Source organism: Podarcis liolepis (genome assembly GCF_965112155.1).
Source record: "Podarcis liolepis genome assembly, chromosome: 10".
NCBI lineage: Eukaryota > Metazoa > Chordata > Lepidosauria > Squamata > Lacertidae > Podarcis > Podarcis liolepis.
Window position 1 is genome coordinate 40,251,716 of NC_139562.1, and position 6,000 is coordinate 40,257,715.

Sequence of the window (6,000 nt, forward strand, 5' to 3'; positions counted from 1 at the left end):
TGTTTGTATAGACATGCAAATCAATAAAGAATTGATAGTTAGTAAAATAAAATAATAAAATAAAATAAAATAATAAAATAATAAAATAAAATAAAAAAATTCCTTCCTGTAGCACCTTAAAGACCAACTAAGTTAGTTCTTGGTATAAGCTTTCGTGTGCATGCACACTTCTTCAGATACACTGAAACAGAAGTTGCCAGATCCTTCTATATATAGAGAAGGTGGGGAGGGGTATTACTCAGAAGGGTGGTGGGAATCGGAGATTGGCAGATAGCTGAGATGAGCCTGATGAGCCTGTTGACGACTCTTAACGACTGTAATAGGTCTTACAGGAAAAGGCAAGGGGTGAGAAGGTGAGAAATGGCTTAGTCATGTATAATGAGATAAGAATCCAATGTCTCTGTTCATACCAGGTCTCTCCATTGTTTTAAGTTTGGTAATGAGTTGCAATTCAGCAGCTTCTCTTTCCAGTCTATTTCTGAAATTCCTTTGTAGTAAAACAGCTACTTTGAGATCTTGTATAGAATGTCCTGGGAGATTGAAGTGTTCTCCTACTGGTTTCTCTGTTTTGTGATTCTTGATGTCAGATTTATGTCCGTTTATTCTTTGGCGTAAGGTTTGGCCTGTTTGTCCAATATAGAGAGCTGAAGGACACTGTTGGCATTTGATGGCATACACAATGTTAGACGATGAGCAATTAAATAGTCCCGAGATGGTATGTGTGATGTTGTTGGGGCCAGTAATGGTGTTGTCCGGGTGTATGTGGCAGCAAAGTTGGCATCTGGGTTTATTGCAGGCTCTGGTGCCAGTGTCCGTGTTAAGTCTGGTTGTAGTATTATTGTGGGTTAGGAGTTGTTTAAGATTGGGTGGCTGTCTGTAGGCAATGAAAGGTCTTCCTCCCAGAGCTTGAGAAAGAGAACTGTCATTGTCCAGGAGAGGTTGTAGATCTCTGATGATGCGTTGAACTGTTTTAACTTGGGAGCTGTATGTGATGACTAGTGGTGTTCTGTTATTTTCTTTTTTGGGTCTGTCTTGCAGCAAGTTCTCTCTGGGTATCAGTCTGGCTCTGTTGATCTGTTGTCTAACTTCATCTGCTGGGTATTTTAGTTCTGAAAAGGTTTGCTGTAGATCTCTTAGGTGAGAGTCTCTGTCTGTAGAATTGGAACAGATGCGGGTGTAACGTAGTGCCTGGCTATATACAATGGACTGTTTGGTATGTTTGGGATGGTAGCTAGAGGCATGTAGATATGTTTGTCGGTCAGTTGGTTTACGGTATAAGGTGGTGTCTATACGTCCATCCTGTATTTTTATAGTAGTGTCCAAAAAATGTATTTCTTGCATAGAATTATTCATTGTAAGGTTGATTGTGGGGTGAAAATCATTGAATTTCTGGTGAAAGGTGTCCAGGGTCTGTTGACCATGTGTCCAGATGATAAAAATATCGTCAATGTATCGCAGGTACAAGAGAGGTTTGAGTGGGTAGGAGTTTAGGAAACGTTGTTCTAAATCTGCCATGAAGATGTTGGCATACTGTGGGGCCATGCGGGTGCCCATTGCTGTGCCGCTGATCTGAAGAAACAGGTCATCACCGAATTTGAAGTTGTTGTGGGTAAGGACAAATTGGCAGAGTTTGGTGGCAAGGTCCGCTGTGGTTTTATCTGAAATGGTGTTCCTTATAGCCTTTAAACCATCGTTTAAAGGCTTTAAGGTGCTACAGGAAGGAATTTTTTTATTTTGACTATGGCAGACCAACACGGCTACCCATCTGTAAATAAAATAAAATATCAAGACTGATTGTGCTCAACTCTGCCCCCCACCCCTGTTCTTCTTGCCCAGGGCAACCCTGTCATCTTCCCACACCTCAGAGCCAGTGCGTCACATGGGGCTGGGCCTCGGTGATGGCAGCCTCTCCTCCTCCTTGCCCACTCTGCAGCAGCAGCTGCTATGAGCTGCTCATGGGAGGAAGCCAGCAGTGGCGGCCATGGAGAGGCAATGAGATGCTCCCCTACAGCCACTGCTCGGGAGAAGCGCTGTCTCTTCCTCCCCTCTGAGCCTAGCACTGGCGAGGGAAATAGGGACATTCCAGGATCAAATTAGAAGCTGGGATAACTTGCATCATTTTGGTACTGCCCCTGGAAAATTGGGAAGGGTATGGAACTGTACAGGGGTACCTCGGGTTACAGATGCTTTGGGTTATAAACTCCGCTAACCAGGAAGTGGTTGCCCCAGGATAAGAACAGAAATCGCACGCCAGCAGCGCAGTGGCAGCAGGAGGCACCATTAGTGAAAGCAAGCCTCAGGTTAAGAACCGTTTCAGGTTAAGAACAGACCTCTGGAACGAATTAAGTTCTTAACCCCAGGTACCACTGTAATATAGAAGTGTACAGTATAGCCTTAAAAAAATATGACTAGCATTCAGCCATCATCTGTGAGAGGGCTAAATGATAAAGATGCATATATCAAGGGTAGGCAAAAGCTATTTCCGGAAGAGTAGCATCATGTTTCAAACACCCCATTTAATACATTGGCACTCACTTAAAGAAAAATGCAGCAAGCTCTAGATGGACAGTGGCTTTCGTTCATGAATCCTACCCCAGTACTGCAATGCAGTAGGCTTTTTAATCTAGGATTTACAAAGTCACTTGTGATGCAATTTAGGTGGGGAACAAAAAGATGGTTGCAGCACTAGTGTGTCTGCATGGAGCAAATTGCAAGTCCATCAGTATAAATATTTTGTATAAATACATTTTGTATATATACAAAAATAATATGAAAAATATCAAAAGGAGCCATTAGTACTCATCATTCTCTCCTTTGGTGCTCTTAATGTAGAAGTGGCTTGTGCCTGCATGCTTCTAAGCATGTTACTAGCCTTTATTTTATGGATGAAATAGCAATACCAAACATGCTGTATGTTAGAGGTTTTAGGATTCATCATGGAAGTTGTAGACTGCTGCTCAACACCACAATGAAACTGGCTTTGCTTCTAGAATTGGGCCAATGAAATGTCAGCAGTCCTTCTCATTAAAGCAGAGGGATCCAAGGATTGCTCTGGCACACAAGCCTCGACAGTAGCAGGGGAAAGCATACGATGAATTAATACTAGCATCTCTTATGCTGACATCATCTTGGGATATGATTTATTTATTCATTCATTCTGCACAGCTTCAGACCTACCAACTGCCCTGTTTAAACAATAAATAGATTAAAGATGAGCAAGGTTTTAGGGAGAGGGGAGAAATCAGAGGATATCTTTGTAGGATAAATAAATAAAAGTCATGCAAACATGTTTCTCAAGGTCAGAGCTGAAATTATTCCACCCTCTTCAGTAAAAACAGCAGCAACCAGCAGCAACCAGCTTCCACTGCAGTCACTATAAGCAGAGATGTAACAGAGTAGTCAACCTTGAAGTATCATATGAATAGTAATGGGGGGGGGGGAGATGCATGTACTAAAGTATATTTTCTGGGAAGTGAACACAATGTTCTCTTTAAAACAACCTGCGCTTTAGAATAATCACCCTGTGAGTATCTTATTCGCTAGAATTAGTTCATATTAGCATTATCCAAAATCATCAGCTGGATCCTAGTTTGACTTGGCTTTTCCAGGGGTCTCTGAAAAGGCTGGGGAACCAGCATGGCCAATGGTCAAGGATGATGGGAACTGTGTTCCAGCAACAACTGGAAGGTCACAGTTTCCCAACCTCTTTCCAAAGCTACTAGTTGCACCACAGGACAAAACACAGGTATCACGCTGTTCTTACCCAGTATATTTCAGTCTGCAGGGTAAACAGTAGCTTGGCGGGTGTTACTGGAGAAACATCAAGGGGGAATGATTTTAAGAGCTGTTCCCCGCTGCCAGAGTCCAGAGATCCAAACCCTCCTTTCTAACTAACACTTTTTAAAATGCAGAAGCATAGCCTCCAACTGTCCTCAAAAGGCTGGGACCGTCACAAAAACCCTTAAGCCATCACAGCTCCTCACTTTGAATGGTATGAAAGAGATCTTGTTCATTGATCTCCCCCATCATGTAAGTGCAGCCTCCAGGACTGGGTCTTCACAGTATTAGATTCCAGGAGAAATGGCAGCGTCACAACTGACTTCTATTCCCTATATATAATAGAATTTAGCATTACCTCCAACGTTCCTTTTGATACCAGATACCAACAGATGACTCATTCTAATTTGAACCTAACTTTGAAAACACAATTCAGAGGTGAAGCAACCGCCTCTGCAGCGGAAGATCATTTATTGAGTTTCAGCTTTATTAGGGAGCGTAAACCAACCTCGAGTACCCAGCCATTAATGGATTATGGATCCCAGGCTAGGGGTGATGGGAGTTATACTTGAACATCTGGGGACCCCAGTTTCAGGAAGCCGGGCTTAAAATGTTCAGCTTTTAGGACAACGGGTAGAATCAGTGCTTTTTTCCTTTTTCAAGAAGAAAAGGTGCCAGAATGCAGACCTTCTCCAGAGCTCAAAAAGGAACTCTTTGGGCTTCAGGTGGGGGGTGTCTCCTCACCAGCCAGACGCTTGTTGAGACTGAGGGGAGGGGAGCCTTCATTGCATCAGCTCACACACCTTCCTGTCTCACATGAGCTGGAGCAGCACAGTGACTTGCTCAGCTGAGGCACTGCTTTCCTGCACATCCACCATTATCTGGGAGGTTGAAGAGCCTCGGCAAAGCCCTGCTACACCTGCAGCTCATCGGGGACCCTCTCCAGAACCTATAGAAGATGCCCCCTTCAGGGCTTTGCTGAAGCTGGTCAGGTCTTTCTCCACACTTCCAGGGGCTACCTGAGAGGTGCTGGAACACTGTTCCCAAGTATTCTGCCTGAAAAAAAGTATCATGCTAATAGGATTGTTCTGCATGGGGGGGGGGGGGGAGGGAGACCCACTGCACTAGCGGCAGTCCTTGTGGTGACATCTGCTAGTGCACCAAATTACCGTATTTTTTGCTCTATGACTCACTTTTTCCCTCCTAAAAAGTAAGGGGAAATGTGTGAGCGTCTTATGGAGCGAATGCAGGCTGCGCAGCTATCCCAGAAGCCAGAACAGCAAGAGGGATTGCTGCTTTCACTGCGCAGCGATCCCTCTTGCTGTTCTGGCTTCTGAGATTCAGAATATTTTTTTCCTTGTTTTTCTCCTCCCAAAATTAGGTGCGTCTTGTGGTCTGGTGCGTCTTAAAGAGCGAAAAATACAGTAGTTGAATCCAGTTCCTTAAACCATATTTTTCAAGACCTCCCCCCCCCCCCACAAAAAATCAGAACTATGCTCAGAGGGAGAAAACAGAGGCATGAAGTATTGTTGGTCACAATATTCTGTCCTCCTCCCCCTTCCAAAAGTTGTGTAAATGTGGACAACAGATTTGGCTTCCTCCCTGCAGCTGTAGGTATCTTGGCTAAGATTCAGTCTCAGGTATTCATGCTATGCCAAATTAGAATTTCCCTTGTCATTTCAATTTAATCAGTCTCTGTTCTCCTCTGCCTGTTTTTTGTTTGTTTTTAAGAGGTCCAATTATTATATAGCTTCAATCAACACGGCTGGCCTTTGATTAGAGCAGTGTTTCCCAACCTTTTTTGGGCAAAGGCACACTTGTTTCATGAAAAAAATCTCGAGGCACACCACCATTACAGCCCCGTGACGTCAGCGCGCAGCGTCACGCCGGGAGGGACATGAATTGCTAGCAAATTACATAATCACCTCCTTGAGGGCTGGCTCATCTTCTCCGAAGGCAGAACCCCATTAATTAACAGCACAGACTCACACCATAGCCAAGACGAGGGGGGAAAACCTCAGTCATGCACAGTCATGCACATGTGGGGGCTAAATGAGGACGAAGGCCGGGCAGAGAGCAGGGTTTAAATCACCCCACCTGGCCAGGACAATCCCTGGGTGCTCCCTTGGGCCACTCGCCTGACCCACCTCGCAAGGCTGTTGTTGCGAGGATAACACGGGGAGAACCATGCGCGCCCCCGGGAGCTCCTTGGAGGAGAAAGCG